General features: G+C 39.9%; 1 pseudogene; it reads right to left on the bottom strand.

Moving 5' to 3' along the window:
* Positions 1-1,671: 1,671 nt before the first annotated feature.
* Positions 1,672-25,248, bottom strand: LOC114297755 (golgin candidate 6-like; annotated as a pseudogene).
* Between the last annotated feature and the right edge of the window lie 328 nt (positions 25,249-25,576).

The raw sequence follows: 25,576 nt of genomic DNA, 5'->3' as shown, positions 1-25,576 counted from the left end.
GTCATTAGTTTGGTTTTTTTTTAATTTTATTTTTCACCAAGTAAAAGAAAGATTACGTCTTTCATGCTAGCCTATATGTATTTAAAAGTTGGTACAGATTATATTAATTCAATTGGAAAAAAAGGAGTTTGAAAAACTAGATGTGTTTGGTCCAGAAAATTAAAAAATAAAAAAACTGATTTTTTGGGACTTTGTATGCACCAAAATAGAGTAAAAAAGTAAATTTATTAGGTACCAAATGAGCCTTTTACAAAATTTCAAAGATAATGAAAGGTAGAATAATATCTTTACAACGAAAGAGTCAAAAAATTGGTTATATTGTTGTCAATCGCTTATTCTTTTTTATTTTTCAACATAACTAGTGAAAAAAATAATATTGTCACATATTTTACATTTAAATATATATTTTATCTTTAATTATTTTTATATCTACACTCCAGTTGCATTACTTTTATTTGATCAACATTATTAAAATAACATATGCTAATTCTTCCTTTTGCAATTTTCATTTTTATTTTTATTTTTATTATGTGAGTGTTGGAACTTAGGTTGTCGGTGAAATCTAATTAGATTTCATCACCCAACCTAGAAGAGTGCCATAAATAATAATAATAATAAAAATGAATGGCCAGACTTTCATGAGTTGGTTTCATATTTATAAATGGGTTATTTCTATTTCACACATAATCAATACTCACCCTCACCAGCTAGTTCTTCCCTAGTCCGCTATACAAATTTGTATAGTAGCCCTTGAAAGAGCTTTCTTAAAAGGAAACCTTAATGACAAAAAAAATAGTAAAAATGGGACTTAATTTTGTGTATTAAGTGTTTATTAATTTTTAGTGAATGAGCTATTTCAATAGAAATGTTAAAATGTGTTAAATAAGTGTGATATCCAATGTGTATAAATGTGAAAATTAAAATATATAAAAAAATGCTCGCTCTCTCCCAATCACAATATTTTTTTCCCTTGTTTCTCTCTTCTCTCAGTTGCTAACTCATCGACACAGTTGACATACACCACAACATTTGACAACACTGACACTAAAATTGTAGTCCAATTTTTGCGTAAAGGATTTGTTAATGTAGAAAATGTATGGGCACTCAACATTGATGTTAAAGCGTGTGTTCTGAAAAAATCTGATACACTTAAATAAGTATAAATGCATATATAATATATACTAATTGCACGATTAAAGTTGAAAGTGGTGAGATCTAATTTATAGTAAGAGGGGTTTTAATCAGCAAAAAGAGAATTTTATTGATGTAAAAAGCAAAGGCAAAGGCAAAAGCAAAGGAAAGAAAGAGGATCAACATCCAAAAAACGAATTGTCATCTTGTATGTATATTTATAGGAGTGATGTGATTTAGAGGGCTAAATGTAGTGTAAATGTTGCAAAATAGTGAAATATATACAACAAAAAGTCAACTCAAACCACTGCATTCGATATTGCATGGGATGTAAAAAAAAAAAAAAAATCTCTTATAGTTTATGAGATTGAAATGGATTTAACATGCTAATGCAGTCGGAAAAAATGATTAATAGTGGAAGTTACTGTCAATATACCTCTTCTTGGGAAGGCTTTAACAATAAAATACACATCATGTTTCCACCAACAAAAGACAATCCCAAAGAATAACTAATTTAGATTCGACTTTGTCAGCATCATAAAAAACAATTGGAGACTATAAGTACTGTACAACTCACTAAAGATCTACAAAAGATCAACACAATCAACCCATGAGGACTATCAGTCTTCCTCGACTTCAACATCTTCCAGAAGCCCAATATCATCACCAATTCCTTCAAGTAATTTGTTTACATCTTCACCCAACTCTAACAATCTCACACTCAGCTTCTCTACCTTGCTCTGCTCTTGCCCGAGGCATACAAGCAAATCATTCAATTCTACCTCACTTTCCTTTTGGGCTTCTTCCCTTGCTTTTGCCTTTACAGCCTCAACATCTGGAATAGGTGTGGCCCCTCCACTCTTCAAAGCTTTAATTTCCTTTTCTAAATGGAAATTTGCCTGCTCAAGACTGTTATAAGCATCGGACAAGCTTTTCAGATTAGATTCCATCTTACCAGCCAAATTACAGTACATTGAAGCCTCAGATTCAATCTTGGTTTTCTCTGTTTTAAGCGTGTCTAGCTGTTGTGATGCCTCTTGAAGATCTCTATGGAGTGTCCCCAACAGGACTCTTTTCGAGCCCCCACTAGATCTATGCTCATGATGGAATGAACCACCCCTACCAATCTTGGCCAGGTCTTCGGCCAAGGTCACATTGCGACTAAGAAGATCCTTTGAAAAACATAAAGAAGCCAAAATATAAGTAAAAAAAGGGGGGGGGGGGTAAAACACCACATCACAAGTATTTCAATATCTTGTTCCTAGAGTTGTTGAACAAAAGTTGACATTTGCTATGAATATTCAAATTGTGTATGACCTAAAATACAAATAATTTCATGCAACCATACCGTTATCTCAGAGCACTGTTTCTCCACAAATGATTTCAGCCGTTTAATAAAGTCTACATCACTTTCCCCACTCTTATGTTGCAATTCTACTAACACTACTGCCACCTTGCTCTTTGGATGACTATAGACATCTACAACGCTCTCTCTAATACCTACCTCCAAATTCCTGATGAAGTCAACAAACTAAGCATCAAACATCGAAACAAGCATCAGATGATCCCCATTCTTCAGATCACTCGCCTCATTCTCTTTGACATCTTCAATCTCAGCCATACTAGCAGCGGTGGATCTTGTCAATGGTTTCCGGGGCTTAGCCAGTTTTGTAGAAGAAAAAATTATGCTTTTTTACATCTCCTCAAACTTCAAAAAGTATGATGTAAGCCCCACTTTCTGACTTATGGCATCAACTACGGTAAAAGCATCCTTTCCACTGTCACTGGATTTATTATAAATAACACATTCTCCTAATATAACCGTTGCTAACCCCCTTATACACTGTTGTGGTTGATTTTGATACCAACTCTAGCAGATATGTAAGATGAGGACGTGAATCTAGGAAGCACTGCACCACACTTGGGCAATCTGAAAGCCAAATGACTAGCAATTTCAAAATAATTGCTTGTACATATCTACTCCCTGATGCATTCGGTTTTCCTTCTTTACTTTTCATGCAAGAAGCAAGAGACAAGTATTTCACTATATGGTGCAATAATGGATCTAGGGCTCCTAAAGATGGTGTAGGTTCTTCCAGTTCAATTCGTAAAACTTGCAGTAAATTTTACATTAAGATGGGGGGGGGAGGGAATGTTAACAGGTTTAGCATATTATCTGACCCTAAAATGTAAAGATAACTAGTATTCCGAAACAGTTTGCTCTCCACATATTTTCTGACCCTAATAATACTAGAAGAAAAAACAAGGTGAGATTGCATACCCTCTCCTTGCACTGGATACTGTCCTTTAGCACATGAGAAAGAACACTAGCAGCTCTGGAACAAGTCTGCACTTCAGAACATTCTCTGGATGAATCTCACAAACAAAGCACCAAGAGAGAAAAAAAAAAAAAAAAACCCTTGTTCTATAAGGTCAAGATAAATACTTACGAGCCAAAAGGCATATGGCGTCATGACCCAAAAACTTGAGTAACAGAAGGGAAAAACAATGCCTAAGGATTAGTGGTGGAGGTATGAAGGGTTCGTGCGGGAGGGGGGGAAGAGGGGGGGCGGCACGTGCCCCCCCTCATTTTTTACAATTCTTTTTTTTATTTTTTTTGCATATAAGAAATATAATTAAAAAATAAAAAAAAATTATATAGAAATAACATTTAGAATGATTTCTTAATGACATTTTTCAAATTACGAAAATAATGATGATTGTTTTGATTGAAAATGAAGAAACTACAACCAGGCACATCATTATGTATGAAAAATTTATAAAAAAAATTCAATGCAACAGTGATATCAAATCGTCACTTACATGTAAACATATTTAACCCAACTACGAAAATGAGAAATTATTGAATTGTTAATTATATTTGACAAGTGAGATTGACCTTCTTTGCATTATTTTACTATTGGGTAGTGATATCATATATCGATGATGATGTGGTATCACTATTATTTATATATTATTATAAAATCTATCATTAGACATACAAGACTCTTTTATATTGCTTATAATACACTAGTTATAAGTAATTCCATATATTTCCAATTTTGATTTTTCACAAGGTTAATTGTAAAAATAAAAATTTAAAAGCTTTTATATTAAATGTTTAAGATTTTGTACTTAATACTAATTGAGAGGGTAATTTATATGAATATTGGGCCGAGCTGGACAATGGGCCGTTATGGGCCACAGTACGAAGGGCTGAGTAAAATGGCCTCAAATCCAGTCCGGTCCAAGCAGGACTTAAAGTTAAGACCGGTCCTAGAAGTGCACTATTATCTCCGTCCAGGAGAGCGCGGCAGTTCGGTCGCTGGGTCACCACCCACAGAGTTAGTCCGGTCGCAGCATATTACGGTTAGCCTGGTCGTGTCTTCTAAACCGAAGTATGATAAGCCTTCTTCAACATACTTCTGTGTTAGTTCGGTTCGACACTTTTATGGATAGCTCGGTCTGGGCATGCGAAGCCGAGGTAGAAGCAAGGAAAAGAAGAGCCAGACTGAAAGTTAGATCTATCATACCTGCATATCTAGTAAGGCAATGGTATTTCGGTCCCATAGAAGTCTGACCATGGCAAAACCATCTCACTTGGTTTAAGCAGTAAGGAGGGTGTTGAAGGATAAGCATTATCTTTCAGGAGTATGAATCCTAGGAGGACTCTGCATGGAGGAGTAGAAGTCCTATTAGGACTATGCCACATGGAACCTATAAAAGCTCACAAATATCACCTATAGAGAGGTAACACAACTTTGATTCCTGAATACACAGAGCTTTTGTCTAGTTGTTTATTTTGCTGACTTAGGCATCGGAGGGGTTTCCGGCACACACCCGCCGGCTAGCTCACGTTTGTGTTTTCAAGGAGTAAAGCGACGACGTTTGGAGGAATGCGGACTTGATCAACAGGATTATACGAGAAAGTTTATTTCTTTCCCGTACAATTGGCGCCGTCTGTGGGAATTGCAGACTAGAACAAGATCTCTTGATCAAGCTTTTCCTCTTTAAAAGCAATGGCGCACAATGAAGATTTGCCGCAGTCCGCCATTGACGGACAAACACCAGAGGGGAGTGCAAGGCGCGAAGGCCTACCTTCTATCCCTCCCATGGCGGACTTGGAGCCACAACGACAAAATCCCAAGAGGGATGCAAGGGGGAGGAGGCGGACTAACAGCCCCCGTCACTCTCATTCACAAAGTCCTGACAGACAAAGGCGAAGGATTGATCCTCAAGTTTTGGAGGACCGTGTAAAGGAGCAGGACGAATTAATACGACGGATGGCAGTGGACATGGAGATTATGAAATGCCAGATGAAGGGAAAATGAGTGGCAACAGGAGAGGGGCGCAAAAATAAGACGCCCCTTCGCCGCTCAGAAGACCGTAGAAGGCATTCCACACCATCACAAGCAGAGAGTAGAAGCCTCAGGACAGGTGATACTCAGTCTAGAACCTCCAGAACTCATTACTCCAGGTCTGAGAGAACGAGATCATTGAGGTCTTACACTGAAGGAAGTACCTATCGACCCTCGCACTTGCACCAAACATCATCCAAGCGGACGGAGTTGCCAAGATCATCCGATTTGCGGATCATGCTGGAAGAAAAGGCACGATGGAAGGAGGATACTAGGGCGCGCAACCCTCACAGGGTATCTGCCCTTCAGCGGTTGGCTCCTCGAACGCATGGAAGCGTCGAGGTCAGAATGCTGTTACTACGCCCTGCCTACGAACCAACGGACAAAGCGTTAGCAAGGCTGCAGACCTCGCCGTTCGTTCCGACAATTGAAAACGCGCCCCTTCCTTCAGGTTTCCTTCAACCCAAATTCACCATGTACGAGGGGAAGACGGATCCCTACATACACCTAAGCCACTTCCGTCAGGTTATGGCGGTATATCGGCGAAACGAAGCTTTGATATGCATCCTCTTCCCATCAAGCCTTAGTGACCTAGGCTTGACTTGGTTCGAAAAACTTCCAGAAGGCAGCATAGCCTCCTGGGCACAATTGGCGGAGGCATTCATCACGAGGTTCAGAACGAACACCAAAACCCCGGTGGAGATTGACCAGTTACTCTCCATCGACATGGGCGAAAAGGAGACACTAAGATCCTACAATAGTCGTTACTGGGAGACATTCAACCAGATTGGGGACTGCCCCACCAATCTCGTCATTGCACAGTACAAAAGAGGCCTTCCAGTCGGAAACAAACTAAGGGACTCAATCACTATGACACCGCCCCTCACCATGGAGGCCTTGATAGAAAGAGTGCATCAGCACATCAGGGTGGAAGAGGATGGCGCCCGTGCCAAAACAAAATCTGGCACGACCGCAGTACCAGATAAAAAGACCACAACAAAGATCAACGCGGTTGAACGTCCGAACAAAAACGGACGAGGCAGGCGAGACAACGGAGAGGACTAGGATAAAAGATGGTTGAGAGTCTGCACTGCCATAACCACGGTATTCAAGAAACCAATCTACCGGATTCTGAGTGAAATACGCGATGAACCTTTCGTCAGATGGCCAGCTAAGCTAGGAGAAGCACCGAAAGACTACGACGAAAGATAGCGATGCACCTTCCACAAAGAAAAAGGGCATCGCACTGAAAGTTGCATGCCATTGAGACAGCATCTGGAGGAGTTGGTGGCTGCTGGTCACCTGGATAAATACATTGAAGGAGGGACGCAACCAGCCCCCCAGGACCACAATAACCCCAATGGAATGCCAATTAATGCCCCACCTCAAGGTGTGATCAATGTGATACATGGAGTATTTGAACCTGAGCGTGTATGCGAGCTCAGAGGATCGATCAAGAAGGCTGAGCACTTAAGAGAAGTACTAAGCGCTCAACCTACCATCAAAAAAGGGAGAACAGATCCTACAAACATCATGTCTTTTTCAGACAAGGACTTGGAAAGAATATATTGCCCTCACAACGATGCACTGGTCGTCACCCTCCGCGTCAAGGATTACGACGTCAAGCGAATTTTGATAGACCAAGGTAACTCGTGTGAGATAATGTACTACGACACCTTCAAACAACTGAAATTGGAGGACAAAGACCTGGCACCGGCTGTATCCCCCCTGATCGGATTCAACTCAATGCCAGAATGGACAGTCGGCAAAATTATCCTGTCAGTCAGGGCAGGAAGCGTGACAAAACAAGTGGAATTTTGGGTGTTGAAGGTCCCTTCCACTTACAACATAATCTTGGGAAGAACATGGCTCCATGCCATGAAATCAGTAGCATCATCCTATCATCAAGTAATGCGGTTCCCCAATGGAGCCGGAGTAATTGAAGAGGTCTTTGGAGACCAGATTATGTCCAAGCAATGCTTTGTCACGGTTAATGGCAGCCACACTGCCAAGGGATATGTTCATTCGGTGGAAGAACCTGAGAGCAATGAACTGTTCGCAGATATCGGCAAAGCAGCTAACCAAAAAGCGGTGGAAGACTTGGTAAAGGTAGGAATAGATGATAAGAACCCAGATAAGTTCTTTTTGCTCGGTTCGTCATTGTCCAGCATTGAGAGATTAGAGGTTTTGGAATTCCTGACCTCTAACATCGAAGTGTTCGCCTGGACACCATACGACATGCCAGGCATCGATCCAAACTTCATCTGTCACCAACTCAATGTCCACCCATCCGCCAGACCAATCATTCAGCGCACTCGCAGATCGGCACTCCACCACGCCGAAATAGTGGCAGAAGAAGTGGGAAATCTACTAGAAGCAGGAGCTATCAGAAAGGTGCACTACCCCAGATGGATTTCCAACACGATCGTGGTGCCAAAAAAGAATGGCAAATGGCGTGTCTGCGTCGATTATAAGACAGTCAACAAAGCATGCCCAAATGACAGCTTCCCCCTACCACGGATAGATCAACTGGTAGACCTGACGACAGGGCACAACCGACTTAGCTTTCTGGATGCGTACAGAGGCTACCATCAGATTGCCATGTACGAACCAGACCAGGAGGTCACGTCCTTTACCACTCCAAGAGGACTGTATTGCTATAAGGTCATGCCCTTTGGCCTAAAGAACGCGAGGGCAACATTCCAGAGAATGGTCACCAAGATGTTTGAGCCGTTGTTAGGCAGAACAATGGAGGCTTACATCGATGACATGGTGGTCAAGAGCAAGGATGAGAATGACCTTTTAAGGGACCTAGGTGAGATGTTCCAGATTCTGAAAAAACACAAGTTGCGCCTTAATGCATCCAAGTGCGCGTTCGGTGTAGGATCTAGCGAATTCCTGGGCTTCCTAGTGACCAACCGGGGTATTGAGGCAGACCCCTCCCAAATCAAAGCAATTCAGGATCTGAAGAGACCTAACTCAGTAAAAGAAGTGCAGTATCTCACCGACATGGCAGCTGCACTCAACCGATTCATTAGCCGATCGTCAGACAGACTACGACCATTTTTTCAAGTATTAAAAGACAAGTTCGAGTGGGATCAAGAATGCGACCGCGCTCTGGAAAACTTAAAAGAATACATGTCTTCTCCACCACTGCTTGTCACCCTAATACCTGGAGAAGAACTCTTCTTGTACCTGGCAGTCTCTCAGCACGTAATTAGCGTAGTATTGGTCCGTGCGGAAGGAATCCAACATCTGGCCATCTATTATGTCAGCAAGACATTGCTGGGCACTGAAACGAGGTACTTGCCACTGGAAAAACTGGCCTTGGCCTTAATGATGGCCTTAAGGAAGTTGTCGCACTACTTTCACGCCCACACCATAGTCGTCCTCACAGCTTTCCCATTAAAAGCTTTGTTTGAGAGGGCGAACTTTTCTGAGCGAATCTTGAAGTTGGCAGTAGAGTTGGGACAATTCGACATCAAGTTCCAACCCAGATAGCTTTCCCAAGCTTTGGCAAACTTTGTCGCAGAATTTACCCCGGGAAGTCATCATATCTGCCCAATCGACCTGACTAACACAACCAAACTAGGGGTGGAAGTTGACGCCGAAATAGCACAACCCCTGGTGCAGGATACTCAGTCGGACCCCAAAGCAAACCAGAATAATGAGAGCAAGGAAAAAGCAAACCATGGTACACCCAGCCAAGACTCACCAACAAATAAAGACTTGGTACAGTTAGATAGCGAGGGGCAGACAGTAAACATGGACCTTGAAGAAAACACCAGCAACATTCTTGACCCCACGACATCATCTGACCCTTCTACTTACTGGAAGTTGTTCGTTGGAGAGATGTGGAAGCTCTTCGTGGACGGAGTGTCCAACCAACATGGTGTAGGACTTGGCATAGTCCTCATCTCACCAGATGGCCTGGTTGTGGAGCAAGCAATCAACCTTGGTTTCCCAGCATCAAATAACGAAGCAGAGTATGAAGCACTTCTTGCAAGACTCAAATCAGCATTCTACATGAAGGCCACCGAATTAATGGTCTACAGCGACTCACAGCTGGTGGTAAACCAAATTTCTGGCGACTATGAAGCAAAGGATGACAGGATGGCCAAGTACCAAGAATTGGTCAGAACAGAGATCAAGAAATTTGAAATAGTAAGGATAGAACAGATTGGTAGGGAGGAAAACAGCAGAGCAGACGAACTAACAGGCTTTGCGTCGATGGCTGATACATCCATCCCTTATCCACTACTAATTGACTACCTACCAAGACCAAGCATTGAGAACCCCGAAGTAGAAGATGTGTGTTGCACCGAATTAGGCCCCTCATGGATGGATCCCATCATACTGTTCTTAAAAGACGGCGTCTTACCAGAAGACAAGAAAGAAGCCAACAAAATTCGAGCGAAGTTGCAGCGATTTTGGCTCTCCCCATCTATGGCATTGTACAAAAAGTCATTCTTAGGACCTTATCTAAAGTGTGTCCACCCCAGCAAAGTAGAAGCATTCTTGTTCGAAACACACGAAAGGGTGTGCGGAAGCCACCAAGGAGGAAAGATCGTTAGCTTACAGAGCCATTTCACAAGGATACTGGTGGCCATACATGCAGGCAGACTCAGAGAAGTATGTGAAGAAGTGCGAGAAATGTCAGAAGTTCGCACACCAAATACATCAGCCGGCCAAAGAACTCCTACCATTGTCCAGCCCATGGCCCTTTACAATGTGGGGCTTGGACATAGTAAGACCACTTCCAACAGCGCCCGAAAACAAGAAGTTCTTTCTCGTAGCAACAGACTACTTCACAAAGTGGATGGAAACAGAAGCATTGGCATCAATCAAGGAAAAAGATGTGAAGAAGTTCATCTAGCAGAATATCATTACTCGATTCGGCATACCTAAAGCCCTAATATCAGACAACGGCACCCAGTTTGATGGCAGAATCTTTAGAGGCTTTTGTGAAGAATACAAAATAGAGTTCTACAATTCTACACCGGCATATCCCCAAGCCAACGGCCAGGCAGAAGCGTCAAACAAGGTCATCTTGGATGGACTAAAGAAAAGGCCAGAGAAGGCAAAAGGCAAGTGGGCGGAGGAACTTCCTCATGTTTTATGGGCTTATTGCACCACACCTCGACGATCAACAGGAGAAACACCATTCTCCTTAGCCTACGGCATGGAAGCAGTAATCTCACTGGAAGTTGGCCTCCCCACAATTAGAAGCGAAAATTTTGATCCAGACTTGAATGGAGAAGCCATAGCATTGGAGCTCGACCTCGCCGAAGAAAGAAGAGAAAGAGCACTGGTTCACATTACCTCATACCAACAAGAGTTATCCAGGAAATACAACAAAACAGTGCATCCAAGGCAATTCAAGATTGGAGATTGGGTGCTGCGCAAAGTGATGGGAAACACCTTGGTACCAGGAGATGGCAAGTTAGGGCCTAATTGGGAAGGACCTTACAAAGTGGTCGGATTAGCTGGCAAAGGGGCATACCACCTGGAAGATGAGGACGACAAAGCCATTCCTAGGCCATGGAATACTGTCAATCTCAAACTATTTTATTTTTAGCTTCTTTTTTTTTTTTTTTTTACGAGTATGTGTAATTTTCCTTTTTCTCAATAAAACAAAGTCGATTCTTTTCAGCATAGTTATTTTTTGTAAGAGATTGTATTAGTGAGTTAAGGGACATCAAAAGCAAGGTTGGCCGGAATAACCAACACCCCTCCTAAACCCAGGATAAGGATCTAGGCTGCAGGACGTTTGGTCAGAACAACCAAAAACTTCACTCTAGGTTGGCTGGAAAAACCAATCTAGAGGTTGGCTGGAAAAACCAACACCTCTCCTAAGCCTAGGATAAGGATCCAGGCTGCAGGACGTTTGGTTAGAACAACCAAACACTTTACTCTAGGTTGGCTGGAAAAACCAACACCCCTCCTTAGCCCAGGATAAGGATCCAGGCTGCAGGACGTTTGGTCGGAATAATCAAACATTTTATTCTAACTTGGCAGGAATAACCAATTTAGAGGTTGGCTGGACTAAACCAACTATTGTACTCTTTAGCTGAAATAAGGACATCGGCTAAAGAGTGGTTGGCTGGATTAAACCAACTCTTAGTACTCTTTAGCCGAAGTAAGGACATCGGCTAAAGAGTGGTTGGCTGGACTAAACCAACTCTTAGTACTCTTTAGCCGAAGTAAAGACATCGGCTAAAGAGTGGTTGGCAGGAGTAAACCAACTCTTGTACTCTTTAGCCGAAGTAAGGACATCGGCTAAAGAGTGGTTGGCTAGACTAAACCAACTCTTAGTACTCTTTAGCCGAAGTAAAGACATCGGCTAAAGAGTGGTTGGCAGGACTAAACCAACTCTTGTACTCTTTAGCCGAAGTAAGGATATCGGCTAAAGAGTGGTTGGCTGGACTAAACTAACTCTTGATACTCTTTAGCCGAAGTAAGGACATCAGCTAAAGAGTGGTTGACTGGACTAAACCAACTCTTGATACTCTTTAGCCGAAGTAAGGACATCGATTAAAGAGTGGTTGGCTGGACTAAACCAACTCTTGATACTCTTTAGCCGAAGTAAGGACATCGGTTAAAGAGTGGTTGGCTGGATTAAACCAACTCTTAGTACTTTTTAGCCGAAGTAAGGACATCGGCTAAAGCCCAGGATAAGGATCCAGGCTGCAGGATATTTGGTCGGAATAACCAAACATTTTATTCTAACTTGGTAGGAATAACCAATTTAGAGGTTGGCTGGACTAAACCAATTCTTGTACTCTTTAGCCGAAGTAAGGACATCGGCTAAAGAATGGTTGGCTGGATTAAACCAACTCTTAGTACTCTTTAGACGAAGTAAGGACATCGGCTAAAGAGTGGTTGGCTGGACTAAACCAACTCTTGTACTCTTTAGCCGAAGTAAGGACATCGGCTAAAGAGTGGTTGGCTAGACTAAACCAACTCTTGTACTCTTTAGCCGAAGTAAGGACATCGGCCAAAGAGTGGTTGACTGGACTAAACCAACTCTTGATACTCTTTAGCCGAAATAAGGACATTGGTTAAAGAGTGGTTGGCTGGATTAAACCAACTCTTAGTACTCTTTAGCCGAAGTAAGGACATCGGCTAAAGAGTGGTTGGCTGGACTAAACCAACTCTTGATGCTCTTTAGCCGAAGTAAGGACATCGGCTAAAGAGTGGTTGGTTGGACTAAACCAACTCTTGGTACTCTTCAGCCGAAGTAAGGACATCGGCTAAAGAGTGATTGGCAGGTGTAGCTGCAAATGTTTGCAAATGTTAAAGACCAATATAAAATATCTCGGCAAGAAAATATTAGTCTGAATACAAAATAAATACAAGCATGGCAGCAGACCGAACTGAAAGTTGAAAGGCTCTTCATTTAAAATTCAAAAATACAGAGAAAAGAGTTCATTCAAAACCAGTTCAGAAGAATGTTACTTCAGTCGGGTTACAATTGTCCAAAAGCAGAAAAGAAAAGAAAATACAAAATCAGTTAAAAAGATCATCTATTTCGGCGTCAAGATCAGCATCAACATCAACCCAAAGACCGGTTTCAGACGGGAGCTCGGCTTCGATCGGAAGTATGGTCTTTGTTGGAAGCACTGTATTAGTTGGTTGCTCAGTAGTCAGGTCTTCCACTGTGGGCTCCGCCCGAGCTAACTGATCAACGGGATCATTGACGATCGGGGTGTTGTTAGGCTCGGTTTCATCATCATCTGAACCCTCAAGGAATTGTTGCTGAAGGGCAGCAGCGTACTCCGCTAGTGAGCTCGGTATAAAGTATGAAGGAGGATTGAATACCTCGGCTTCAGGTCCATGATCGAGCTGCACCACGGCCCCCCTCCAACCGCATTTGAAGAACAAATCCTTAGCTGCCTCACATTGTTGCATGTAAAGGGCCTCCCCCTCCTTGAAACCTGCAGCATTCGCATCATCCGCCTTCTTTTTTAGCTCGGTGATCTCTGCATTTTTCTTTCCTTCGAGCTTGGCCAGCTCACGTAGGTACTTGTCCTTCATCACGGTTAGGGCCTTTTGTTTGTCAGCATTAGCCGAGGTAACTAGTCCGGTTAGACGGGTTACCTCGGCCTCTAGCTCGGCTATCCTCCGTTGGGAGTCTTTTAGCTATTTTACGAAGCTCCAACACACGCTTGTGTGCAATTTGACTCTTTTGCATGGCTTGAAAAAGAATGGAAAGAAACTATTGACCAGACCGAGCAAAAAAGTTGGAAAAATTAGGGAGACTAGAGGGGCTACTTACCAGGATCATTGATTTCGTTGCTGGCCGGATAGCCTTGAGCTCGGTCAACTGGTTGTGATGCTCCATATCAGGGGGCAGACATACACTCTTAGCCAGATTGAAGGCTAGCATATGGTCTTTGTCAGCCACCACTGAGTCAGTATCACGGATAGCGCGGTTTTGAAAAGTCATTTTTGGAGCCCACTTGGAGGAACTAGCCTGATCAGAACGCTCTGGCTGAGGGCTCGGTGGAAGGATGGTTTCATCTTCATCAGCAAGGCGTTGCTCGGTTTGGGTAGTCCAGGCGCACTTGCTTGGGCGTGATGAAGAGGGTTGTTGAGATGGAAGGGCCACCACTGTTTCTTGAGTCTGGACTTGTGGCGGTACTTCGGCTCGATGGGTTTCGGTTAAGAGGGCCCTTACTCTGTTCCTCTTCGTCATTTATTCTTCTTCGGTAGTACGAACTAGGTTAATTTGTGGCAAGTTGGGGTTCGGTTCGGGAGAGGCTTCCAGCAAGAAGTCTGCTATTCTGGCTTTACGTCGGCTGCTGTATCTGTACGTCGGCTCAAAATTCAGCAGCTTGGCCCAACTTCTTTCTGGATATCGTAATGCAGCGCGGAGAGTGTTCAGATTGGGGTAACTGTATAGTGATTGAAGATGGGCTGAATCTGCATAAAGAAGACAACTGTTAGTTCGGTTCAGGAATAGGAAACCAAAATAAAACAGGAGTATGTAAAGGAACCGAAGTAATTATACCGGGTGTTCCTTTATTCCAGTTTATACTGCGGCCTGGGATCTGGGCTTGGTGGTCTTCGAAATTGGCAGATACCCAGAAAAAATCGTCATCGTTTAAGTCTTTGCCCGGTGTGTTCTTTATTATTTTCTCACGTTGGCGGCGTATTCTTAAATAATAAACCCACCCGTCTTCTTTTGAGCCTATAGAATATTGGTGAAATAGTTCGGCTAAACCGAGGTTAATACTAGCACGACGGTTTAGCTCGGCTATACCATTTATTATGCGGTATGAGTTTGTGGAAAGCTGAGTTGGGCATATCCTAGTTTGCCTAAGGAATTCACAAAGCAAGGGCTGTACAGGGAATCTTAGGCCGGTCTCTACAATGGAAAGGAGGGTGAAGGGATACCTTGTTCGGCTAAGGTGAGATGGACGTCATCAGGGATGTTATACTCCCTTCGGAATTCGGCCAAGCCACCGGGTGTTTCTACTAAAAACCTATATTTACCCATTTACTCTTAAGTTATGTATAATTTAACTGGGATAGCTCGGTTAAAAAATGACGCTGAGTAGCTCGGTTGAGCGTGCGAAGGAGTGCCTGACAACCTAAGTCTGCAAAGTGAAAAAAGAAAGGGGTTATGCACAGATCGATGGACCGTGCTAAAAAGAAATCAAGGTAAAATAAATAAAGTCCTATCTCGGTTATGTGAACTACGGGTGTTAGCTCGGTTTCAGCAAGGGGTCTGTTAGCTCGGTTTGAGCAAGGCATTTGATAGCCCGATTGAGCCTCAAGGGGCAGCTTTCTTAGTTCGGTTTGAACTTGGAAGGCTGGTTTAGCCCCTAGATTCAGCTCAGGCATAGTTAAGGTTCTCAAGGCTTGACTTGTTAGAACTACAAATATAGCAAGTTAGCTCGGTTGGTTGGTCCGGCTAGACTGACATCCACTGCAAACAACTTCCTAGTTCGGTTATATTGTCATTTTGGATCAAAACTAGTGTTTTTCATGTTATTTCTTGAATCAGAGGGGCTCTATTACTAAGTTTTTGCAGAAGATGCAAGATAAGGTAGAAAATGGAAGTAAAAAATGTTTTGCAAAAACACATAAAACAAATGTTATGGGCTAAAAAAGTACGAAAGCCAGAAAAATAGAACAGATTTGTGTTACTCACCAAAGTAAGAGGAATGAAAGGGAAGTAGAAAACAGCCACAAACGCAAGCTTCGCAAAATGCAAAACAATGGAGACGCAGGCAAGAGAGAGAACAAGAGGAGAGAAGATAAATAGTGTGGTGAGATTAAAAAATGAATAGGTTTGCTTTGTTTTGTTGCAAAAACCAGAGGCAGGAACTGTTCAAAATTCACGAAGTACGAAGACGGCGTGACAGCTGCCTTGGGCCAATCAGCGTATGCCACGTGTCATGGAAATGAGAAGCGATTCAGTTGCTGTGATTGAAAAGACGTCTTGACCGGACAAGGAGAGCTCGGTGTGGAATTAGCTCGGCTGGGTAGGCTAAAAGGTTTTAGTTCGGCTGGAAAAGCTAAAGGGTTTTTAGTTTTGTTGAAAGGCATAAAAACCTTAGCTCGGCTGGTAAAACAAGTAATCCCTATCATGCTACGCAGATGGAACTAAGGGGCAATTGAGAGGGTAATTTATATGAATATTGGACCGAGCTGGACAATGGGCCGTTATGGGCCACAGTACGAAGGGCTGAGTAAAAAGGCCTCAAATCCAGTCCGGTCTAAGCAGGACTTAAAGTTAAGACCGGTCCCAGAAGTGCATTGCTATCTCGGTCCGGGAGAGCGCGGCAGTTCGGTCCCTGGGTCACCACCCACAGAGTTAGTCCGGTCGTAGCATATTAGGGTTAGCCTGGTCGTGTCTTCTAAACCGAAGTATGATAAGCCTTCTTCAAGATACTTCTGTGTTAGTTCGGTTCGACACTTCTATGGATAGCTCGGTCTGGGCATGCGAAGCCGAGGTAGAAGCAAGGAAAAGAAGAGCCAGACTGAAAGTTAGATCTATCATACCTGCATATCTAGTAAGGCAATGGTATTTCGGTCCCATAGAAGTCTGACCATGGTAAACCCATCTCACTTGGTTTAAGCAGTAAGGAGGGTGTTGAAGGATAAGCATTATCTTTCAGGAGTATGAATCCTAGGAGGACTCTACATGGAGGAGTAGAAGTCCTATTAGGACTATGCCACACGAAACCTATAAAAGCTTACAAATATCACCTATGGAGAGGTAACACAACTTTGATTCCTGAATACACAGAGCTTTTGTCTACTTGTTTATTTTGTTGACTTAGGCATCGGAGGGATTTCCGACACACACCCGCCGGCTAGCTCACGTTTGTGTTTTCAGGGAGTAAAGCGACGACGTTTGGAGGAACGCGGACTTGATCAACAGGATTATACGAGAAGGTTTATTTCTTTCCCGTACACTAATTTAAAAATTATTATTTATTGTTATTGATTATGAAAAAAAATTCAAAATTTTAATTAACAAGTGCCCCTTCTGAATCATTTTTGTGGCTTCGCCATTGCTAATGACAACATTTAGAGAGAATTTTGCGAGATACTTATCCTAGTTTAAAATAAAAGGCTTCAAAGAGAGTTTATTATGAAAAAAAAAATCATTGAGAAAAGATGAACAGGAAAAGCCCTTGGACACCTGGGACATACAACAAGCTCGAAGACCAAAACCAAAGCAAACAATATCAACAAGAAAAGAGGCCAATTCCTCCTACTCCCTAAAAGGGAAAGGTGCCCTGCAAAAAGGGAAGCACATCTTGAGAATTCAGGGTTCAACAATAATTTCCTACTTATATCGTTCCAAATGCACAAGAAGACTCGATGAGGATTAAATACTCCAAACTGACTCGTACCCAACTTATAAAAAAACCTGAGCACAGAATGTCAGAAGACACAATGCAGAACACTATCTAGTTATGCAGAATAGTATCCTCATCTTGAAGAAGAAAAAGAAAAGAAAAGTGTTAGGTTTTTATTCTTAGCAATCCCATTTGACAAAACTCCTTTCAGTTGTATTTGTTTTCGCACTTTTTATTTTAGTGATGCTATGGGTGTTTAGATGCGAATCCAACCCGAATTGTGCCTTGCAGAGAAGTTTTGTGATGTTAATTCTTTCAAGATTGCCACTTCGCTAATTATGACGGGGATCGAGCTGAGTTCCCACGCTCGAGCGGAGAATGCTGAGTTCCAGAAGTTTATTCGCCTGCAAAAATACTGGATGTTGTTTTTTCCTGCTCGAGCGGAACTTTCCGCACTCGAGCGTAGGTCCTCTCGAGCGGCCAATCTGACGCTCGAGCGGAGATCGCGGGACAGTTTTCTATAAATACTTGTTTCAGTCCAAATCTAGGATAACTTCTCCAGATCTTCTTCTTTGGTTTTAGGGTTATATTTGGGGATATTTTGCTAGTGTTCTTTGATGTTTTGATTGAGTATTCAACTCATGGTTTAAAGAGTATACATCAAAGGATTATTTGTTTGTTCTACACAAAAGAGAGAGTTGTTCTTCGGTGGATTCTGAAGAATTCGAGCCTGAAGCTTTGGTGGATTTCGGAGTGGCTCATCGTCAAGACAATTCCAAGGTGAAGACGGGGTTGGAAGAGGCACATAGGGGTTGGTTCAATTCGAGCGTGGATTCACTAGGTAATTGAGAGTATACTTGTGTAATTCTTTTATATCTTCTTAGTAGATTGTTTTGTGGTTGTTGCCCGTGGTTTTTTTTATCACAATTGGAGGTGTCCAATTGTGATTTTTTCACGTAAAATCGTTGTGTCAATTTGTCTTGATTGTTTGATTGGGATTGTTGTTTACTGCTTAAAATTGATACATAATCACAAATCAACATCTAGGAGATTCCTAGATTTTTCAAAAAGAAAAGATATATGTTATGTGATTATGTTCATGTCTTTAATATAGAAAAGTAAGATATGAAAAGTACATGCTACCTTGAGATCACCATCATTTTGACTCAAAGTGAGACCATGTAATAGCAGGCTGCCACAAACAAATTCTTCAAAGAATTAATAATCAAAAGTAGCAAGTCCAAACTAAAGTTATAAAAAAATAAAAAAATATAAGAATTGGATAAATGCACACATCTTCCAAACAACAAACACAATATTCCCTCACACTTCAAACAAAACAAAAAAAAAAAGAAAAAAAAGAGAAGGTACTGATTGCAAAGAGGAGGACAAACAGGCCTTCCAAATGACATGTTCACATCCTCCTCAGGCGGAGCATGAGTCGTTGGCTGTGGTTGAGGGATTAATGTAGATGCTAGCATTGCTTGACCATCAAGGTTTTTCTGCCACAAATACGATAAATCAACCATTTAAATATAATTAAAGAAAATTGAAAAAAGGAAAAATAAGAAATAATGAAAGAATATATATGATCAGATGCAATTGTATATATGACCGAGAAATTCAATCCAGTAGGGAAGTTGTTGAAGTAAAAAAAAAGTAAGAAAAAATGAATATGCCCATACAAACCTCACGAAAGCACTTAAAAACATAGTTCGCTGCTACAAACTCCTGTATGTTGGAAGTCCTCAAGATGATTCGAAGGATAGAATACAGTGCAGGCTCTACTTGTGGCTCCTCTCCAAGAACTTTGCTTGCCAAGGCATCAAGATTCTTAGGATGATTGGCAATCAGATCACCGATGCATCTAAGTGCCTGCTATAAATAAAAAGCTTCTCTACATGTTAGAAGTCCTGGAAATTCTTTATACAGACTTTGCACCTTTTTAAAGTTGGTGATGCACTAGGAAGTTTTTTTTTTTTGGTATATGAGCAAATGGTTTTTAATGATCATATGTTTTATTTCATGCAATAATTTTAACATAAAGCTCATTAATAGATCTCTATTCTGAGAAAAAATGCATGAAAGTTAGTAAAACACTTAATTACTTTATTAGTTATTGCTAGACTTATATGCCTTAAATAAGCCATTTACTAGTAAGCAGGAAATAGCATTTTCTATGGTTCAAGGACCCAAAATAAATAAATAAATAATTCTGAGCTCAACTATGTGCATAAGGTATATATTTATTGGTATACTTTGCCAGTATTCTAAACATTTATTTATTTATTTATTTTCTTTAAAAGAAATGGGAAGTTCCTAGTTATACAACTTACTCTAAAGAGCACTAACATAGGAAACTAGCACCAAGTAGGTATTTGAGAATGGTCTCATCTCAGTTGCCCTAGTGGCTTTGCTTTTGTATTATTTATTTTGCATTGATTTTCATTTGTATGTTTGAGATTCATATGCTTGAGAATGGGCCCATCCCAATCGGAACCTCAATTCTATCTTGATATAAATGTAATTCTAGCTCGATTCATGCTCTTAACTATGGAATCGTTATTTTAGAGCAGTTACATCACCGACATTAGGATATTCTTGCAAATAAGTGCCTAAAAGTTCACCATAAGAGAAGACTGTCATTTTTTTACCTATTTATCAAAGCAAAATTCCTAGGAACATCAATCATTGTCATACAGGAAGGGTTTTTCATAGATGTACCATATACTTTACAGCTTTACACAGTGTCATTTAATGAGATAGACTCATTTGCAATACTCTATTGGAATGGCACAAGCTATATCCAAGTCCATGTTTGTTTTCCCTCAACCAAGAAAAAGAGTATTTGGCGAAATACATCTTCAGAAGGAACTTTGTATTTACTAATGGTTTATCAATTATATTCTCGCTTTCCATTAAATATTATAGAACAAGAAATTGAGATGTAATAATCACTAGCTTTTAACATTCTTTAAAATGAGTGACACAACTCAGATTGAACAATTTGCATCTCCAGTAAAGCGTACAAGTAATTTAAGTAACCTAGTATCCAAGAGGGTATTCCTTATGATATCTCATTATAAGGGTATTCATTAAAACACACCCACCCCGGCCCCCCCAACACACACACACAATAATAAAAAGAATGTTATCTTACTGTACACCGCACAGGAACAGGAGCCCATTGGCTTTCTACTCCTCGCATTAAAAGATGGTCGAAAACTTTTTTCTACAACCAATAATATACATAGACCAGTGAGAGAAATCTTACAAAATTATAAGGTTTTCCAGGTACTCATTATAGCAGATAACTTATTTTGAAACAAACCTGAACCAAGACTACTTTATTGGTCAGCCTATTGGCATCTTTTCCAGTGTTAATTTCTGGACCTCCCATTATTAGCAAACTAATGGTCTTTAAAGCACTAAGAAGGTTTACTGTCTACTACCATCATATTGGTTCAAAGACAACAAAAAATGACCAGTAAGGTTTCAGTGATGACACATACATGTGTATGTTTGTCCATGCATATGCATAACAGTTTAAACTACAAGAAGTGAACAAAGTTCTAAAAATCTGAGTGTCTAACCTTCTGTTGGGTGAAACTGTAGCTGCTTCCTCTAAGCTTCAAAATTGATATCAAAGGGTCAAAGCCTATTATCTCCCTTAGCAATACCTACACCACACCCAGACCACGGTTAGTAGTAGTGAACTAAGTCACACGGATTCGGGTACGAGAGTTGGGTGTGGGTGCGTATCTAAGGGTCGGCCACTTCAAAATTAAAAATTAAGGATACGTGGATATGGATCCAAATTTAGATACGGGTACGGGGATACGTTAAATAGTTATTTTTTAAAATATATTTCTTATATGAAGATGAGTTAAAAAGTTAAGAAATAACAAATTTTGTTAAAAAAATAACAAATAAAATATAAATAATAATAATAAAATATTTTAGACATAAAATAAATTATATTATATATGATAAAATAAATTATTTTTATTTTAAACATAAAAATTATAATATTTGTAATATATTATAATATACAACATTTTTTTGAGTAATTATTATATAATATGAATACTATTATATATTATTATATTAATATATCATTTATAAATAAAAACAAGAGAAAGAGAATGGAAAGGACGAGAAGATGGTCAAAGAAGAGGGAGGGAGGGAGGGAGAGAGAGAGAGAGGAGAAGAGAAGAAGATAGAAGCGACAGAGAAAGAGAGGTCGAGACTAGAGGGGAATCGAAGCCCTAGGGTGGAATCGGCTTTGAGATGTTGATTTTCAGATCTCCTTCGATTCGGTCTAGTTCGCGACTAGGGTTCGCACTTCGATCGTGCTTCGTGACTCAACTTGCTTCGCAAAGGTGAGTTTCACAGCCCTCTCTCTCTCTCTCTCTCTCTCTCTCTCAACAACCCTTCTTCTTTCTTCTCTCATGTTAGCCGTGTCCGAGAAAACCATGCCTAATCCGACACATATCTCACACCCGCACTCGTGTCATGTCGACACGGGTACTCTGCCCTAAACCGGCGAGTCCATGTAACACAGGTAGTGAAGGAATGTGTAAGCGTCAAAACAAAAATAATAACAAAAGGCCTACAAACCTGATTAGACACATTGTTACGAATGAGATTGTTCAACAATTCAAGACAGTCCTCTACAGCAACAATCATGTCAGAGAAATTACCAATGGCATTAATAATTGGCCATGGCTATCACCAAAGCTAAAGAAGTGTTTCTCAAAACAAGTCTTTTAACTAGTAGTACAATACATATGACATCAAAGCACTGATTGATAGCATATTTTATATACTATTAAAGTATTTATCATCTCAGGTGTCACGAATAAGACTAGATGGTTCGCACAAGAGAATTTACAAGGAAACAAGCCATCCAGACAAAGCATGTAGTAAATGAGAGAATTTAAAATAAATGTTATTGGACTTCTGATAAAATGAAAGAGCAAAAAGAAATCCACAGTCTAATTATTTGTTTATCAGAAAAAGAAATCCACAATCTAATTATTTGTTGTAGAACAACAAAACATTTACATAAATGTTTTCCAGATTTAATGTTGAATACAAATTTTCAAATATGCAAGGTTCCCAACAAATTCTGGTAAGTAAAATAAGTAATCCACGATGTAGAGGCACCTGAGTTCACACCAAACAATCTTAAACAACAAGCATCTTGAACTTTAATTGCACCTAGATTGCTAAAAAAAATGACTATGGCACAATAAGACGTACATGACACGAGATAGTGCATAAATTGCATATTCCATCTAATAAAAGGCCATGCATGAACGAATGGCTTATCAGCAAAAAGTTATGATTGACGACAGAACTAACATAACACATGTAAATGAATAAATCCAATAAATCACCTGAACAACAACACCACCTTCTGAACACCCTTCCTCATTAATAATACTAAAAATCTTCTCAAAAGCACCTTCAAAGACTAGAATCTTTTGAATTTCCTACACTTACAAAGCATATTTCAACCAATTATTAGTAGGAAAACAAAATCACGAGTTGATTTTATTTTTGAATAAAAAAGAAAATAAAGAAAAATGACAATGGGAGATAAAAAATTCACCTCAGCTTCACGGGTCAAGTAAGTGAGAAATAACAGGGCCTCATTTCGTATAACTTGTAAGACAATTTTTTAGGATCCAATAATATCAGGAACAACACAAACAACCAAAAGATTGGGCTTTTTCCTTCCTAGAAAGTTCGATTAAGAAAAGTCCCCAAACAAAAAATTCCAATTATAAACATATTTCACAAACAAGAGAAAAACTCAATATTAGGGAATTTGAAAGGGAGATTCTTTTCCATTCCGATGTACCAGGAAAAAAAAAAAAAGAAGGGAGATCACAAAGCTCCTGAAAGTTTGAATTTATCATGCATGTCTATCTAATTTCTTAAGAAGCAGGCTATTACAATCGTTTAGAAAAATAAAATTAAATTGAAATCATAAAAATTAAATAAAGCAAGCAATCAACCATTTTCGCACCTCACGATCCATTAGCATGTCCATAAGCCAAGTTATTCCACGAGGAATAGTTAGAATGGTTTCTTGTAACCTGAGGAGAAACTCAGCAATACATTTTTCCCCAGCACAATCTAGTAAATCCAAAAATAAAATATAACATAAAGAAAGTAGCCACAAAAAGAATACCTATTTGGAGAATTCGTAAGAAGAACTATCAGTAGTTACAGTGTGTAATAGCGTATGTGGAAATCCTCCTCCAACTGCCAAGGTACCAAGTCAATATATTGTACAGAAATATGCATAATCCAAGCAAATTCAATAAATAAGTTGTTCAAGGTGCAAACTCTCACCAATAGACTTAGAAGAAGAGAAATGCTTTCTGCTTCTCTAGAAAACAAATCAGTGTTCATCAAAGTTGGTTGAGCCTCATTCTTCAGAGCTTTTGCCTGATCAATTGGAGTCAAGGCACTCACCAGAGTTCCTAGAGCACCACGAACCTTCAAGCATCCAAACCATTAAAACAATAATTTTATTATCATACAGTAAAATGGGGGCAAGAAGTATGGGGAATTTTTTTTTATAAAAAAAGATCATACACATAAGAGGAAATGTGGAAGAGACTAAACATTTTCCATCTGCAACATTATCTAATAAAAACTGGCAAGTTATTTTTCAGGACACAAGGCTTAGTTTTATTGGTCCACTTACCTTCAAATTTATTTATAAGTTTCTCTAATAATGTCACTATTAACCACCATTTGTTCAAGGCAAGGAAAATATTATTTCTCAAATTAAGTACAAAATCAAAATATAAAAAGGACATACTGAAATCAATAAAGAATGGATGGAAGCTTTCAAACCATTTCAACATCATCACACTCTTCCTTCAAGACACTTAAAAGTACCGGAAAGCCTGCAATAGAATTTAATGAATTGTATTTTACATGATGAGCAAGCTCCAAAAGCTATTGCCCCAAAAGCTAGTTGGGCAGTACGACTTTCTGTTACAACAAATTGAAGTTCAGCAATAGCAGTCCTCCTGTCTTCTGCCAGCACACCATTACTTATACGGTCGTGCAATTGTTCAACATAGCTATTGAAATAAGGCATGACGCAGATTAGTTACAACATCCAAATTTGGCAAATATGTATTATGTATAGAAAAAAATAACAATACATTGATGAGTAAATGAACAAATGGTCCAACTTCTTCAATAAAACCAAGTAATGGTTTACAACGAGTTGGATCAACACATAATAACCATATGTAGAACTCCAAAGCGAATCAAGTTGATGATGAAAAATAAATAAACCACATGTGAGAGATTCACTGCTTCATCACTGTGTCTTTAGTTGAGGTTGGGATGGAACAATACCACCAACAGGTGACATTACAAATTTTATGAAATTAAACAAATCTTTTACTACATGGCTTTACTGTTAATTGAATTCCAGCCAGTGCATTATGTGGTGTGCATTGCATAAATATTTTGTGTCATCAACAAAACAAAATCCACCACTATAGCAATAGTTATTATGAACATAAATCAACAATTTACCTATCTTCACTTGAGGCAGAATTCTCATTTCCAAAGACAAGCCCAACAACCCCTTGTACACAATTCTGTAAATTAATCATGTGTAAGCATAAGATTAGTAAAATGGCACTTACCATGACAACACATGTGAAAATGGATTCCAAGACATGTATACTATAAACCAAATACACAATAACGAGAAGTTCTCAATTGAAAAACTAACTGTGAAAAAATCCATATCAAAAGAAGATAGTAAACACTGCTGAATAGCAAGCTAATGAGAGAAAATACCTTGTACCCAGACTAATGACAGAAAATACCTTGTACCCAGACATCAAATCCATCCTTTGATACAAATGGACCACTAAAAGTCAATCAAACCAAAGCTTTCTGAAAAATAACAAAGAAAGAACCCTCAATGGTGAACAATAAGTGACCAAACTAAACAATTTGATCAAAACTACAAAAGTACAAAGGTATCATTCTACATTACTAGGAAGGATCACACTACGATACAGTTGTCATTCACATATACACATACATATACATACACTTGAAGGGTAGAACACGTTATGCGCATACGCACTTTATTGGCCTTGTTCAATGCAGTGTATAAAGCTCTGCTGATAGCTTCTTTTATTTTGGAATTGCGTGCCAGAGTGTTTAGTGTAGCTTCCAATTATAGCTATGCTTAAAAAACTAATTACCGGAATG

Source organism: Camellia sinensis, chromosome 11 (assembly GCF_055761805.1).
Source record: "Camellia sinensis isolate YWXY chromosome 11, ASM5576180v1, whole genome shotgun sequence".
In the NCBI taxonomy this organism is placed as follows: Eukaryota; Viridiplantae; Streptophyta; class Magnoliopsida; order Ericales; family Theaceae; genus Camellia; species Camellia sinensis.
Note: the sequence above shows the minus strand (reverse complement) of the source record. Positions and strands in the feature narration are given on the sequence as shown.